The sequence below is a fragment of the Jaculus jaculus genome, chromosome 5 (assembly GCF_020740685.1).
Source record: "Jaculus jaculus isolate mJacJac1 chromosome 5, mJacJac1.mat.Y.cur, whole genome shotgun sequence".
Taxonomy (NCBI): domain Eukaryota; kingdom Metazoa; phylum Chordata; class Mammalia; order Rodentia; family Dipodidae; genus Jaculus; species Jaculus jaculus.
The window spans coordinates 58,627,527-58,645,199 of NC_059106.1; the positions used below are offsets into that span (position 1 = coordinate 58,627,527).

At 46.3% G+C, this 17,673-nt stretch overlaps 1 non-coding gene across 1 annotated transcript; it reads right to left on the reverse strand.

Moving 5' to 3' along the window:
• Positions 1–6,311: 6,311 nt before the first annotated feature.
• LOC123461112 lies at positions 6,312–6,418 on the reverse strand. Its single transcript, XR_006637430.1, has one exon. It is a non-coding gene; the product is annotated as a U6 spliceosomal RNA (small nuclear RNA).
• Positions 6,419–17,673: the final 11,255 nt, after the last annotated feature.

The window sequence follows — 17,673 nt, forward strand, 5'->3', positions numbered from 1 at the left end:
CCAAGGCCTCTTGCCACTGTGAACAAACTCCAAACACATGCATCACTTTGTGCATCTGGCTTTAAATGGGAATTGGGGAATTGAACCCAGGCAGGCAGGCTTTGCAGGCAAGCACTTTACAAATCTCTCCAGCCCCATATGTTAATTCTTCTCTGTATGTTTTAGTACATCTGGTCCTAGGCGCTGTACAGAAGACTGAGAAGCCAGGAACATCTACGAGTATGCAGGACCTGAAAAGAGCTGTGTAGTAGGGCCTAGATATAAGACCTAGTGAGCAGACCTGCAATCCCAGCTTCTTGGGTGGGGGAAGAGCGGTGAGGTAGAAGGATCACAAGCTAAAACCAACCTGGGCCATTTCGTGAGACTCTGACTCTAAAAATTAAAAGTTGCTAGGCCCTACCTCTAAAAACCAAAAAAAAGAAAAGAAAAGAAAAAAAAACCCTAACAGATTTAAGACTATTTTTTTAAATATATTTTTGTTCATTATTTATTTATTTATTTGAAAGTGACAGAGAGAGAGAGGGAGCAAAAGAGACAGATAGAGAGGGAATGGGCGCACCAGGGCTTCCAGCCACTGCAAACAAACTCCAGACGCGTGCGCCCCCTTGTGCATCTGGCTAACGTGGGTCCTGGGGAAACGAGCCTCAAACCAGGGTCCTTAGGCTTCACAGGCAAGCGCTTAACCACTAAGCCATCTCTCCAGCCCAGATTTAAGACTATTATGGTAATTTTATTTCTTTTGCCTAATGATGCAGTTATGGTCAATGGGGACCCAACATCTGTTGGATAAAGATAAAGGACTTCCTCCATGCTGAAAACTAACATGCAAAAAGAAAGCTTCAGGGGCTGGAAAGACTGTTCAGCAGTTAAGGTGCTTGCTTGCAAAGCCTAGTGGCCTGAGTTCAATTCCCCGGTACCCACATAGAGCCAGATGCACAGAAGTGGCACACGCATCTGGAACTTGCTTACAGTGGCTAGATGCCCTGGTGCACCCATTCTCTCCCTCCCCCTCTCTCTGCTTGCAAAGAAAGGAAAGGAAAGGAAAGGAAAAGAAAGAAAAGGAAAGGAAAGGAAAGGAAAGGAAAGGAAAGGAAAGGAAAGGAAAGGAAAGGAAAGGAAAGGAAAGGGAAAGAGAGAGAGAGATTGGGTGTGCCAAGGCCTCCAGCCACTGCTAACAAACTCCAGGTGTGTGCACCATCATGTGCAACTGGCTTACATGGGTTCTGGGGAGTCAAACCTGGGTCCTTAGGCTTTGTAGGCAAATGCCTTAACTGCTAAGCCATCTCTCCAGCCCCCCCCTTTTTTAATTTTGTTTGTTTGTGTGCATATGGGTGTGTGTCATGGCATGCGTGTGGAGATCAGAGGACATCTCAGAAGTGTCTGCTCCACTTTCTATGAGGCAGGGTCTCATGCCGCTGTCAAGCAGAATGGCTGCTGGAGTGGCTGGTGTGAGAGCCCACCTCCCGTTGACTAGGCATCCTGGGATCACAGATGCATGCACTTTGCATCTGACTTTTTAAAAATTATTTTCTTTTGATTTTTATTTATTAGTTGAGAGCAAGAGGGAGGGTCTCACTCTAGTCTAGGCTGACTTGGAATTTATTATGTAGTCTCAGGGTGGCCTCGAACTCAGTTATCCTCCCAATTCTGTCTCCCGAGTTCTGGGGTTAAAGGTGTGCACCACCACGCCCAGCTATAAAAACTATTTTGTTTGTTTGTGTGTTTTTTTCTAGGTAGGGTCTCTCTCTAGCCCAGGCTGACCTGGACTTCACTATGGAGTCTCAGAGTGGCCTCAAACTCATGGCGATCCTCCTACCTCTGCCTCCTGAGTGCTGGGATTAAAGGTGTGAGCCACCATGCCCGGCTCTATAAAAGTGATTTTTAAAACAATTTATTTATTTGCAAACAGAGAGGTATAGAAAGAAGAGAGATAGACAGAATGGGCATGTCAGAGCCTACAGCTGCATACAAAGTTGCATGTGCCACTTTGTGCATCTGGCCTTATGTGGGTACGGGGGAATTGAACCCAGGTCATTAGGCTTTGCAGGCAAGCACCTTAACCACTGAACAATCTCTCCAGGCTCTTCCCCCCTTTTTTTGAGACAGAACTTATTAGTTTAGTCCAGGCTAACCTCAAACTTGTAGCAATCCTCTCACCTCTGCCTCCTGAGTGCTGCTAAGATTACAGGTCTGTGCCACTATGCCCAGCTGATGCTCAAATCCCTCATCCATCTTGGACTTTTCGCTCCCAGGATACTGCCTCAGCACACCACCTCTCCCAGCCCTTCTTCTTTCCATTCATCTCATGTCTCCGTGAATGACACTTCCACCCACCTCCCCGCCCCCCACAACCAGGAAGCTGACAGCTCCAGTAGCTCCTCGTTCTCCTCAGCACTCCCAGCCAGTGTCCTGGGCCCCACACCTACTACACGAAGACGTGCTGGAAAGGAAAAGCATCCCCTCCCCCAGGGCCTGGGAGAAACCTCTCTCACCAGCAAGGAATTCTAGCACAATTACCAGTTGCTGAAGGTCTTTTACCCTTCCCAGCTGAAAGCCTGCAATTTTCTAGAAATCTCACCAGAAATCTCATTTACAGGGACAGGAAATGTACTAACCCCCTTGTGAAACCCTAGTGGCTTCTGGTTTTACCTTATCAAATTAAAATTCCAGCAGAAGTTTCGGCAGAGCCGCCTTGTAATCACACTTATTTCTATTTCTCTCTCCCTCTCTCTCTCTCTCTCTGTGTGTGTGTGTGTGTGTCAAAGAAATAAATAAGGGCTGAAGAGATAGCTTAACAGTTAAGGCACTTGCCTGTGAAGCCTAAGGACCCATGTTTGACTCTCCATGTCCCACATAAACCAGATGCAAGTGCACAGGGTCACAGAAGTGCGCAAGGTCACACATGCACACTAGGTGGTGCACACGTCTGGAGTGCAATTACAGTGGCTGGAGGCCCTGGCACTCCAATTCTCTCCCTCTCCCTCTCCCTCTCTCTCTCTATCTATCTCACACACGCACACACGCGCACACACGCACACACACACACACATACACACACACACACACACTCGCATAAGAAAAAAAAAGCCAGTCTGTTGAGCTTGCCTCAAAAAAGAAAGAAAGAGGGCTGGAGAGATGGCTTAGTGGTTAAGTGCTTGACTGTGAAGCCTAAGACTTCACTCAGTTCAAGGCTCAATTCCCCAGGACCCACATTAGCCAGATGCACAAGGGGGGCACACGTGTCGAATTTGTTGCCATGGCTGAAGGCCCTGGTGTACCCAATATCTCTCTCTCTCTCTGCCTCTTTCTCTCTCTGTTGCTCTCAAATAAACAAAAAAAGAAAGAAAATAACATAAATAGATTATATATATATATATACACACATACATACATATATATAATTTATTTATTTTTTCCCCAAGGTTGAGTATCACTCTAGCTCAGGCTGACCTGGAATTCACTATGTAGTCTCAGGGTGGCCTTGAACTCCTAATAATATATATATATTTGCAAGGAGAGAGAAAATGAGAGAGAGGAATTGGGCACACCAGGAACTCTCACCACTGCAAAAGAACTCCAGATGCATCTGGCTTTAAATGGGTACTGGGGACTCAACCCGGCAGTCAGGCTTTGCTAGTAAGCACCTTTAACCACTAAGCCATCTCTCTAGTCCAAATAAATAAATAACAATATTTTCAAGGCTGGAGAGATGGCTTAGCAGTTAAGGCTCTTGTCTGTGAAGACTAAAGACCCAGGTTCGATTCCTCAATAACCATGTAAGCCAGATAGATAAACAAACAAGGTGGTGCATATGTCTGGAGTTCGTTAAAAGTACAGTATAATATGTATATATGTGTGTGTGTGTGTTTATTTTTTTTCCCAAAACACAGGCATAGCAAAATTGGTAGTGCACACCTTTAATCTCACCCAACACTGGGGAGACAGAGGTAGGAGAATCACTGTGAGTTCAAGGACACCCTAAAACTACATAGTGAATTCTGGACTAGGGCAAGACCCTACCTCAGAAAAGATAAAAAGAGACTGGGCATGGTGGCATATGCCTTTAATTTCAGCACTTGGAAGGCAGAGGTAGGTGGCTCACCATGAGTTTGAGGCCACCCTGAGACTACATAGTGAATTCCAGGTCAGCCTGAGCTAGAGTGAGACCCCACCTCGAAAAAGCAAAATGAGAAAAAAGAAAGGAAGAGGTATGGTGGTGTACCCCTGTAATCTCAGTCCTGGGGAAGTAGAGGCAGGAGGCTTAGATGTTCAAAGCTATCCTTTGCTACATAGCAAGTTTGAGACCAGTCTAGGCTAAAGTCCTGTCTGAAGGAAGGGAGGGAGGGAGGGAAGGAAGAAGATACTTGAGGAAGTGGGGCCACTCTGGCTCTAGGTGAGGGCTGAGAGAGGGAGCATGGGAGGTTCTGGAGAAGGGGAGAAGGGTCCTGTGCTCAAGGGAGTGGGGGCACTTCAACTCTGAATTGAGGAGCTGAGAGAGAGCATGGGGGTTCTGGGAAGAGGGGAGTAAGGGTCCTGTGTTTTATGGGCAAGAGACGTCTTAACGCCGGGCGTGGTGGCGCACGCCTTTAATCCCAGCACTCGGGAGGCAGAGGTAGGAGGATCGCCAAGAGTTCAAGGCCATCCTGAGACTACATAGTGAATTCCAGGTCAGCCTGAGCCAGAGTGAGACCCTACCTCAAAAAAAAAAAAAAAAAAAAAAGAGACGTCTGAGGCCAACTTCTGGCTGGGGGTGGGGGATGAGGAGGGCCCATGAGCAGTGGCAGAGAGGGCTTGGATCAGCCTGTGTGGGACAGGGCAGAGACTGTGCCCGGGAGAAGGTGGGAGGGCCTTGCTGCTATCTGTCTCTGCTCACAGATGTGTCACCTGTGGGGGGCCGTTCACGTGGCCCTGCTGATTTTCTCTAGTCACCCCTGGGCAGGCCAGGTGCAGAGCCCTAGCAAATGGACAGTGGGCTGGGCTCCAGTCTGATTGTTGGCAAGGCCAGCACTGCTGAAAGTCAAGGGGCGAGGCAGGGAAACTCCCACGTGGGCCAAGCTGGGCATGAAAACATGACTTGTTATTTAATCCTCACAACAGTCCAGAGAAGGTATTATGATCTGTTCCCCACCCCCGCTGACTCCCCCCTTGGGGGAAATGAAGTTCAGAGAGTTAATTGGCTGAAATCACACAGCCACCAGTGGCAAAGCCAAGCTAGGGTTTGCGTCCAAGGCAGCCTGACTCCCAAACCTGTGCTCCCCCATTAAAGCATTTATTGAGTGCTTATTATGTGCTGGGCATCGTGCTAAGACCTGTCCCTCCATTCTTCTTGTCACTCATTGCTCCAGTGACCGATCTGCAGTCTCGGAGAAGCGAAGTCACTTTGTCAAGGTCTACCAGCAGTGAGTGACAGAGCCAGCATCATCACCAGGAAATCATAAGCCATCATCATTACATGCGATAAAGAATGGTACCGGGGAAGGAAGAGACACATACTGCATATCAGTAGTACAGCTGGCTGGCCCGGAACTTTATTTTTCTTTTCTTTTTTCAAGGTAGGGTCTTACTCATGCCCAGGGTGGCCTCGAACTCAGTGCAATTCCTCTACCCCAGCCTCCACAGCACTGGGACTAAAGGTGGCATGCACCATCATGCCAGACGTACTTTTTTATTTTTTTTAGGTAGGGCCTCACTCTAGCTCACGCTGACCTGGAATTCACTCTGTAGTCCCAGGCTGACCTGCAGTTTATGGTGCTACCTTTGCTTCCTGAGTGCTCAGGGTAAAGTCATCTGCCACCACGCCCGGCACATATGCGGGGTTTTTAAAAAAAAAAAAAATTAATTAATTTATTTATTTACTTATTTGAGAAAGAGAGAGAGAATGAGCATGCCAGGGGTTTGAGTCACTGCTAATGAACTCCAGATGCATGTGCCACCAAGTGCATTTGGCTTACGTGGGTTGTGGAGAGTTGAACCTAAGTCCTTATAGGCAAATGCCTTAACTGCTAAACCATCTCTCCAGCCCTTATATATTTTTCTTTTTCTTTACAAAATAATTTATCTGTGGGCTGGAGATATGACTTAGTGGGCAAGGCGCTTACCTGCAAAGGTAAAGGACCCAGGTTCGACTCCCCAGGACCCACGTAAACCAGATGCACAAGGTGGTGTGTGCTTCTGGAGTTCATCTGCAGCAGCTGGAGGCCCTGGCACACCCATTCTCTCTGTGTCCATCTGCCTCTTTCTCTCTCAAATATAAATAAAAGTAAAATATAAAAATACATTTGAAAAACAATTTATTTGTACATGAGAACCTGAAAAACATGGAATGCTACACGAATTTGCGTGTCATCCTTGAGCAGGGGCCATGCTGATCTTCTCCGTATTGTTCCAATTTTAGCATATATGCTGCTGAAGCCAGCACCATATGCTGCCTTTGATTGTCATTAGAAGGGGAACTTTTCAGAAACTTGAGATTGTGGGGCAAGAACCCTAGCCAGGACCAAGACCTGGGCTCTGTCTCTGCTGAATGCATGCCATGTAGTGCCCAGAGAAACACACGCACCACCAGTGTCTTTATCTGCCAAATGGAATAACGCGTGGAAAAGAGCCCAAGGGTCCTTCCAGTTCCCAGCAACCAGCTCTTAGGGGAGCTCAGACACTGGGCACTGATGCTGCTTGTAACCCACCTTACCTTTTAAACATTCCTGGTTCTGACTTGTAAACAATGCTTGCTTTCTTTTTTTTTTGGTGGGGAGGGTGAGGTTTCTTGGTAGCATCTCACTTTAGTCCAGGCTGACCTAGAATTCACTATGTGGTCTCGAGGTGGCCTTGAACTCACAGCACTTCTCCTACCTAGGCCTCCTGCGTGCTGGGATGAAAGACCTGCGCCATTTTGTTTGTTTTGTTTTGCTCTTCTCAAGGTAGGGTCTCACTCCAGCACAGGTTGACCTGGAACTCTCTGTAATTCTAGGCTGGCCTCCTATTTCTCTGCCTCCCAGGTGCTAGGATTAAAAACATGTGCCACCACGCCCAGCTAAATACTGTCTTGGTACATCACAGAGCAGATCTCTTTCTTGAATGCATGCCTGTTCCCTCCCCTGGAAGATGGGGCCCGCTCTACCTCTGCCTAGCACTTCCGCGCTGGAAGATAGGTGCGGAGGCTCAGCGGCTATTTGGTTTAGGGCTTGCGGTCTCTGATATATGCTTTGATGAATGATCCCAAAGCACAAGATCAAAACGATGGTCATTTGATCTAGGCTAAAACTAGAGCAGTTGGCAGAGGCAGGTCCAATGGTTCTGGGGCATGATGCAGTGTGTCCTAGGGACCAGGACACTGTCCACAGGGCATAGCCCACATGCTGCAGAAGGGAGCAGAGTGTGCTAGGACCTCAGCACGTGAAGCCAGGGCCGGGGGCCCCATGACCCCTCCCAATGTCTCCAGGTCCGGACAATATTAATGAACAGCTACAAAGACTCTGGGAGTTGGATGTTCTTTAAAGGTAGGGACTGTCCTGGAGGACATGGAGGCTGAGAGGGCTTGGAGGCAGCTGTGCACTAATGGTCCTGAGAGGAAGTAGTAAACGTGTTACCAGTGGTCTCTGGGTGTTTCTTGGTTCATGGAATCTTAAACAACTGGAAAAGACTCACACAGAAAGTAAAACAGCTAAAACTAAACCTCGGTACACTGCCCAGAGGTACAGAAAAGTGTAGCATAGGTGATTCTGTGGTTTGCCTGACAGATTTGGGTTATAATAACCTTTTCTCTACTGTACATGCTCCTTCCCATGATGCATCTGATTTTAATCAATTATGCGTAGGCATAACATGGTACATAGGAATTGGGTGTGGTGGCACATGCCTTTAATCCCAGCACTTAGGAGGCAGAAATAGGAGTGCTGTGAGTTTGAGGCCACCCTGAGACTACATGATGAATTCCAGATCAGCCTGGGCTAGAGCAAGATCCTACCTCAAAAATAAAATATATATATAGTCAATAGGGGCTTTTCCCTAAAAGTTTACTCAATGAGCATAGTTGTCTGTGTATACACCCAAAACTTATCTTAGATGTACATATTTGAATAGAAGCAGAGTATTACTAAGGGGTTGTTAAGAGGAGCAAATTATTTCCATTGTTTAGAGCAGGGTATAATTGCAGCCCGATGCATGTGGGAGTCCTGGGTTTCCAACAGATTTCTAGGTGCATTGTTAGGAAAAGGGTGTGTTTACCGTATAAGCCAACAAGCATCCCGGGCATCCCGAGTTGCTAAACTATTCTTCATGCTTACCTGCCTCAAAAGGTATTAGGGCTGGGGGTGGTGGCGCATGCCTTTAATCCCAGCACTTGGGAGGCAGAAGTAGGATCGCTGTGAGTTCGAGGTCACCCTGAGACTACATAATTACATGGTGAATTCCAAGTCAGCCTGAACTATAGCAAGACACTACCTGGTGGGGGTGGGGGGAAGGTGGGGGAAAGGTCTTTAAATTGAAGTGGGCAGTGGCACCTACTTTTAATCCTAGCACTGGGGATGTAGACATAGGAATATTGCTGTGAGTTCAGGCCAGTATGAGACTAAATAGTGAATTCCGTGTCAGCCTGCCTGGGTTAGATCTCACAGATCCTACCTCAAAAAGACAAAAATAAATAAATAAATTAATTAATTAAAAAAATAAAATTAAATATAAAAGGTCTTTAGGAAGTGTGAGATAGTAAAACCCTTACCCTGAGAACCCATGGGAGCCCAGTATCAACCAAGAGACCACTGAAAATTGATGGATAGGAGGTGACGTTTAGGGTCCCACATACCAAATTCTGTTGCCTTGGACAACCTCTGTGTGTCAGATTGGAGCTTGAGAAATGGAAAATTGGGTAGCGATATCTCTGGGCCTTTTTTTCCTTCTTCTTCTTCTTTTTTTTTTTTTTTATGTGAGGTCTGAAGAGATGCTTAATGGTTAAGGTGCTTGCCTGTGAAACCTAAGGACCAATGTTTGACTCTCCTGGTCCCACATAAACCAGATATAAGGTGATGTAAGTGTGCAAGGTCACACCTGTGCACAAGGTGACATACGTGTCTGGAGTTCAATTATAGTGGCTGGAATCTCTGTGTCAATTCTTTCTCTCTCTCTCTCTCTCTCTCTCATACACACACACATAAACAGTAGTGGGCAGCCGGGCATGGTGGTGCACACCTTTAATCCCAGCACTCATGAGGCAGAGGTAGGAGGATCATCATGAGTTTGAGGCCACCCTGAGACTACATAGTGAATTCCAGGTCGGTCTCAGCTAGAGTGAGATCCTACCTCAAAAAAAGCCAGATGTGGTGGCGCATGCCATTAATCCCAGCTCTGGGGAGGCAGAGTTAAAAGGATTGCTATGAGTTTGAGGCTACCCTGAGACTACATAGTGAATTCCAGGTCGGTCTCAGCTAGAGTGAGACCCTACCTCAAAAAAAGCCAGATGTGGTGGCGCATGCCATTAATCCCAGCTCTGGGGAGGCAGAGTTAAAAGGATTGCTATGAGTTTGAGGCTACCCTGAGACTACATAGTGAATTCCAGGTCATCTTTTTGCTAGAATGAAACCCTTCCTCGGAAAAAAAAAAAGAGAGAGAGAGAGAGAGAGAGAGATTACTTTAAATATATATATATATATATATATATATATATATATATATATATATATATATATGTATGTATGTATGTATGTATGGCTAGGCATGGTGGCACATTCAAAACCACTCTTTTTGTTTTTTTGAGGAAGGGTCTTGCTCTAGCCCAGGTTGACCTTGAATCACTATGTAGTCTCAAGGTGGCCTTGAACTCACAGCAATCCTCCTACCTCTGCCTCCCGAGTGCTGGGATTAAAGGCGTGTGCCTATGCCCAGTTTATATTTTTGTAAGTTTATTTGGAAAGAGAGAACGAGAGAGAGAGACTGAAAATGGGCTCACCAGAGCTTCGTGCCACTACAAATGAACTCCAGACATATGAGCCACCTTGTGCATCTGGCTTTACATGGGTACCAGGGATTTGAACCCCAGGCCATTCAAGCAAGTGCCTTTAAGCCCCACTCAGCCATCTCTCCAGCCCTAAAAATTATTTTTAATTTTTATTGATTTACATGTCTGTGTGTGCGCATGTGTGTGACTATACCCCAAGTTCTCTTGCCACTGTAGATGAATACCCATCTGGCTTTATGTGCGTGGCTGGGCCAGCAGGCTTTGCAAGCAAACACCTTTAACTGCCTACAGGACTGTGAGAATCCAATGTCCGCCGTTGAAATCTGATCTGTGGGGTTGATGCTGCGGCCGAGGGAGCAGAGAACCCAAGGGTCAGGACTTGAACTGAGGGAGTTGGGCTGCTTGCAGGACTCTTTCTCTGTTCTTCTCTCCTACCTGGTGCACATTGCTGTATGTCCCGCTCCCCTGCTTCCTACTGGCTCCTGCTTGGGTGACAGACTATCCTGTCTAGACACGACCGGAAGAAGCTTCAGGGGCTACCTCCAGGCTAGGGACTTTGTGGTGAATTGATTGTCCTTCTACTCGTATCCCAGAGAGCCAGTCTTGGGGGGGGGGGTCAGCTGCTGCTGCTCCCCATCCTCACCAATTTGTACCTGGGGCTTGCCACACAACCCCTCAGGGACTATCCAGATCATAAACAGGAGCAGATGGAAAACAGACTATATTTAAACCTGCAGTTGCTCATAAACAAAGCTAAAAGACAAGTAACTGGCGGGGGCGGGGGGGAGGGGGACAGTAAAACACGTGTAATGGCCAAGCGTAGGAGTGTGTGCGTGGCACATGCACAGCGCAGGAGCAGACGAAGGGTACAGAGCCAAGGGGAACGGGTGCTGCTTCACCCCAAGATCAGAAGCAAGGCATGCTTATCCTCACGCATTAAAAACATCACATTGGCCAGGTGTTAATCCAAGTACTCAGGAGGCAGAGGTATCAGCACCATGAGTTGGAGGCCAGCCTGAGACTACATTGTGAACTCCAGATCAGCCTGGGCTACAGAAAGATCCTACCTCAAAAAACAAAATCACAAGCTGGGCGTGGTGGCGCACTCCTCTAATCCCAGCATTTGGGAGGCAGAGGAAGGAGGATCGTCCTGAGTTCAAGGCCACCCTGAGACTACATAGTGAATTTCAGGTCAGCCTAGGATATAGTAAGACCCTACCTTGGAAAAACCAAAAACCAAACAAAAAAAATCACACACACACACAATATGATTTTTCTTTTATCAAATTGATAAATAATAGGGCTGGGGAGATGGTTTAGTGGTTAAACATGTTTGCTTGCAAAGCCTGTTGACCTGGGTTCGATTTCCAATACCCATGTAAAGCCAGATGCACCAAGTAGTATGTGTATCTGAAGTTCCTTTGCAAGAGGCTCTGGCATGCTCATGCCCATTCTCAGTCTCTCTCTCCCTGCTCTCAAATAAATAAAAATGGTAATAAAAAAATTAATTAACTAACTAGGTGCCTGGCATGGTGGCACACACCTTTAATCTTAGCACTCAGAAGGCAGAGGTAGAAGGATCACTGTGAGTTCGAGACCACCCTAAGACTACATAGTGAATTCCAGGTCAACCTGGGCTAGAATGAGACCCTACTTCGAAAAACCAAAAAAGAAAAAAAAATTAACTAAATAAGAATTGACAAAAATATTAAAGATTGGAACATATAGGTTTTAGGGCACTGCCGCTCTACTTGACCTTGGGGAGGTATGATTTGACAAAATTAAAATATAAAATATTCACACATGTGGGGCTGGAGAGATGGCTTAGTGGTTAAGCCCTTGCCTGTGAAGCCTAAGGACCCCAGTAAGAGGCTCAATTCCCCAGTCCCCACGTAAACCAGATGCACAAGGTGGCGCATGCATCTGGAATTCTTTTGCAATGGCTGGAGGCCATGATGCGTCCATTCTCTCTCTCTCTCTCTGCCTGTTTCTCTCTGTCTGTTACTCTCAAATAAATAAATAAAAATAAAGCAAAAATATATAAAATATTCAGATATATACATCTATTTACATGCAAGAACTTTGTTTATTTTGAAGCAGGGTCTCACTCTAAACCAGATGGCCTGGAACTCACCCTGTAGCCCAGGCTGGCCTCAAACTCATGGTGACCTTCCTATTTCAGCCTCCTGAGTGCTGGGGGTAAAGGTGTGTGCCACCATGCTTGGCCCCAAATTATGTGCATAGGTCAAAAAACGACCTTGGATGTTGGTTTGTGCCTTTTATTTTGTTTGAGGCAGAATTATTCACCCATCTCTTTATCTCTGCCTCCCTTTTGTGGTAGGGATTCTGGGATTACAGAAACTGCCATAGCTGTTTTTGTTTGTTTGTTTGTTTTTTAATTATTTGAGAGAGAGAGAGAAAAGAAAGAGGCACATGAGAGAGAGAATGGGAATACTAGGGTGGCCTCTAGCCACTGCCAAAGAACTCCAGACACATGTGCCACCTTGGGCATCTGTCTTTACATGGGTACTTGGGAACCAAACCTGGGTCCTTTGGCTTTGCAGGCAAATGCCTTAACCACTAAGCCATCTCTCTCCAGCTCTTGGTTTTTCTTTTTTTTTTCTTTTCAAGGTAGGGTCTCACTCTAGCCCAGGCTGACCTGGAATTCATTATGTAGTCTCATGGTGGCCTTGAACTCAAGGCGATCCTCCTACCTCTGCTTCCCAAGTGCTGGGATTAAAGGCATGTGCCGCCATGCCCAGTAGAATTTTTTTTAAATATTTGCCCCATCCCTCTTTCAAATAAATAAATAAGTAAACAACAAAAAAAATCTTTTAAAGGGCTGAAGAGATGGCTAAGTGCACTTGCCTTGAAAGCCTAAGGACCAGAATTTGATTCTTCAGTGTCCACATTAAGCCAGATGTACTAGGTGGTGTATGCGTCTCTATCTGCATCTTTCTCTCACTCACTGTCTCTTAAATAAATAAACAGAAATATTTTTGATAAGAATGCTTTTCTCTCCAGGCGTGGTGGTGCACGCCTTTAATCTCAGCACTCAGGAGGCAGAGGTAGGAGGATCACCATGAGTACAAGGCCACCCTGAGACTACATAGTGAGTTCCAGGTCAGCCTGGGCTACAGCGAGACCCTACCTCGAAAAATTTAAAAAAAAAAAAAAAAAAAAAAAAAAGCCTTTTTTTTTTTTTTTTTTTTTTTTTTCTCCAAGGTAGGGTCTCGCTGTAGCCCAGGCTGACTGGAATCCACTCTGTATTCTCAGGATGACCTCGGACTCACAGAGATCCTCCTACCTCTGCCTCCTGAGTGCTGAGATTAAAGGCGTGCACCACCACACCCGGCTAAGAATGCTTTTTTAAAAAAATAATTAATTAATTTATTTATTTATTTTATTTGAGAGCGACAGACACAGAGAGAAAGACAGATAGAGGAAGAGAGAGAATGGGCACGCCAGGGCTTCCAGCCTCTGCAAACGAACTCCAGACGTGTGCGCCCCCTTGTGCATCTGGCTAACGTGGGACCTGGGGAACCGAGCCTCGAACCGGGGTCCTTAAGCTTCACAGGCAAGCGCTTAACCGCTAAGCCATCTCTCCAGCCCAAGAATGCTTTTTTTTAAGAATATTGTTTGTAGTAGCAAAACCTTGGAAGCAACCCAAAGTCCCACTGATGGGACGAATGTACAAATTGTCACAGTCACCTTGTGAAATGCTTCACAGAAAGCCAAGTGCTACCTGCACGCGGTGGGTCTCATCCACAGAGCGCTGAGCCAGAGGGACGAGGAAGGTCTCACATGTCAAATAGTTGTTTACAGAATGTTCAAAACAGGCGAACTAAGCTGGAGCTGTTTGAAATCAGAACAGTGGTGACCCCTAGAGGGGCCCAGGGGGAACCATACAGGGTTCAGGAAGTGTGGATAGTGGTCAGGTTCTTGATCCAGATACGGGGTGCCATGAACACTCACTATGTGAGAGTAGCCTGAACTATATGCTATGGATTATGTGACATGAAGAAAAAGCTTACGAAAGGCAAGCAAGGCAGGGACCGCAGGGAGCGCAGTGGGAACAGCGCTTGCCGCACAAGCATTAGGGCACCTGAAGGTGGACTCCCAGCACCCATGTAAACATGCTGGGCAGGGAGGTGCGCACCTGTGCTCCCAGAGCTGGGGAGGAGGACATGGTGAATCCTGGGGCTCAGTGGCCAGCTAGGGTAGCTGAATCTGTGCGCACTACGTTCACACAGAGGCCGTCTCAAAAGAATAAGACGGACAGCATTTGAAGAAGACCCCCTAATGTTGACCTCTGGTCTTCACACACACACACGTGCCCACAAACATTCTAACATGTGTACACACACATACACACAAGTAAAATAACAGTCTTGACTATACAATGAGACCCTGTCACAAAATTAACAGGTAATAAATAATACAAATGCATACCCTATGGGCTTGAGAGATGCCTCAAAGCCTGATTGCCCTAGTTTGATTCCTCAGTACCCATGTAATTCCCCAGGACCATGTAAAGACAGATACACAAAGTATTGCATGCACCTTGCAGTGGCACACACCTTTAATCCCAGCACTCAGGAGGCAGAGGATCACTGTAAATTGTAGGCCAGCCTGAGACTACATAGTGAATTCCAGGTCAGCCTGGGCTACAGCGAGATACTACCTTGAAAAACCAAACCAAAACAAACAAACAGACAAAAAACCCAAAACAAAACAAAAAAAAAATCACTGAGTTAGGTATGGTGGCACCAGGAAAATGAAGGCCAGCCGCTAGGGAGAAGCAGGATGGGGCTGTAGTGGCTGGAATGAACTGGGCTTTGGGTTCAAGATCCTGAAGTTGGGGTGAGAGGTAGCTTGGCCCACTGTCCTGAGTAACTTACTATTGAAGGGGAGAAGTCAGTGGTACCTGGCTGAGGCTCCTGTGTATTATAATGAGTCCTGCTACTACTGTCAATTATGGGAGGGAGGTAGATGGTAGTGTCTCCCTCCATGACACAGGTCGAAGCTGAGGATCAGTGGGAAAGAAACTCACTCACTGGAACCCAGGAAGACCCACATGTTGAGTCTAGTGATGTGAGGGTTGTTTATTTGGTTTGAGACAGCTTCTCAGTCTAGCTGGGCTGACCTTATCTCACTCTGTAGGCCAGGTTGGTGTCAAACTCACTGCAATCTTCCTACTTCAGCCTCCCTAGTGCTGAGATTGTAGGCAGGAGCCATCACACCTGGCTTTCTTTGTTGTTGTTGTTGTTTAAATTTATTTATTTGCAAGCAGAGAGAGACCAAGAAAAGAAAGCAAATGGACGCACTAGGGCCTGTAGCCACTGCAAAGGAAATCTAGATGCATGCGCCACACATCTGGCTTTATGTGGGTACTGAGGAATCCAATAAGGACCATTAGGCTTTGTAGGCAAGCACCTTAACTACTGTGCCATCTCTCCAGTCCATTATTTCTTCTCCTTTTCCTTCTCCTCCTTCTTCTTTTCCCTGACTTTTTTTTTTTTTTTTTTTTCTGAGGTAGGGTCTTGCTGTAGCCCAGGCTGACCTGGAATTCACTATGTAGTCTCAGGGTGGCCTTGAACTCATGGTGATCCTCCTACCTCTGCCTCCCGAGTGCTGGGATTAAAGGCATACTCCATTATGCCCAGCTCTTTTTGTTTTGGTTTTTTTCAATATAGGTTCTCACTCTAGCCCAGACCGACCTGGAACTCTCTCTGTTGGCCTCAAACTCATGGTGATCATCCCACCTCTGCCTCTGAGTGCTGAGATTAAAGGTTTGCTTTGCTTTGCTACACAGTCTCAAGTAGCACAGGCTGGCATGAAATGTCTTATGTACCCAAGGTCAAGTGACTTAATCTTCCTCAGGTTCAGTTTCTTCATCTATAATGATGACATTAAATTAATATTCAAGTTATAAAATTTCAAAGATTACAAAAAGTAATGTTAGCTGGGCCTGATGATGCAGGCCTTTAATTCCAGATTATTGTGGGGCTGAGGCAGGTAGGTCATAAATTCAGGACCTGAGATGTACAGAGTTTAAGGCCAGCTTGGGCCACTAAATGAGACCTTGTCTCAAAATAAAAAAACTAAGCCAGGTGTGGTGGCAAATGCTTTTAATCCCAGCACTCAGGAGGCTGAGGTAGGAGAATTGTCATGAGCTAGAAGCCAGCCTGAGACTACGGAGCAATTTCCAGGTCAGCCTGGGGTAGAGTGAGACCCTACCTCAAAAAGCAAAATTAGAGTTAAATAAATTCTGGGCATGGTGACTCATATATTTATTCCCAGCATTTGGGAAGCTGAGATAGGAAGATCACTGTAAGTTGAAGGCCAACCTGTGCTACAGAGTGAATTCAGCACATCAGCCTAAGTACGAATGAGACCCTGCCTCAAAAAAGACAACAAAAAAGTCAGGCCTGGTGGCGCACTCCTTTAGTTCCAGCCCTTCAGAGACAGAGAGAGAAGGATCACCATGAGTTTGAGGCCAGCCTGAGACTACATAGTACATTCCAGGTCAGCCTGAGCTAGAGTGAGACCCTACCTCAAAATAAAAAAGACAACAAAAATGTAATAGTGAAATACTCAGGGCAGGAGAGATGGCTCAGCAGTTAAAGGCATTTGCTTGAAAAGTCTGATAGCCTGGGTTTGATTCTATAGTACCCAATTAAGCTAAATGAACAAAGTGGTGCATGCATTTGGAGTTTATATGCAGTAGCTAGAGGCGCTAGCATGCCCATTCATTCTCTCTCTCCCTCTGTCTGTCTCTCCTGCTTGCAAATAATATACATATAAACAAAGCAGGGCATGGTGGTACATGCCTTTAATCCCAGCACTCAGGAGGCAGAGGTAGAAGGATCGTTGTGAGTTCAAGGCCACCCTGAGACTACATAGTGAATTCCAGGTCAGCCTGAGCTAGAGTGAGACCCAACCTCAAAAAACAAACAAAACAAAACAAAAAATTCCTCCCTTGGTCAAGTGGTGGTACATGCCTTTAATCTTAGCACTCAGGAAGCTGCTTACCATGAATTTGAGGCCAGCCTGAGCTTCAGGATGATTTCCAGGCCATCCCAAGCTAGAGTTAGACACTGTTTAAAAAACAACAAGGGCTGAAGGGATGGCTTAGCAGTTGAAGTGCTTGCCTGCAAAGCCAAAGGACCCAGGTTCCATTCCCCAGTACCCATGTAAGCCAGACGCACGAGGTGGTGCATGCATCTGGAGATTTTTGGCAGTGGCTGGAGGCCCTGGCACACCTAGTCTCTCTCTCAAATAAATTAAATAAAATGTTTAAACAACAATAAAACAAACACAAAAAATACCTCTCTCAGCCAGGTACATTAAAGAGGCTAAGGTAGGAGGGTCACCGTGAGTTCTTGGTCAGCCTGGGCTAGTATGAAATCCTATTTCGAAACAAACAAACAACAAAAAGCCCCAAACCAAGAGCAACAACCTTTTGGCATCTGGTACTCATCCCAGGAAATATGATTAATTTGATTATCTGGCCAATAGCAATCAGGCCAGCAAAAGCTTGCAACCTTCCCAGATTAATCTACATTGGCTTCCTGGAAGAAGTTGTATTTCTGTCTCATTTTAACCTGAGGCCAACTCCCCCTGAGTCTGTGTGGTTGCACCAAGGCATGCATGGAGCATATTGGGAGAAGGGAGAGCAATCGGAGTAGGGAGAGTTGCCTCAGCCTGGGTGGGGCACGGGT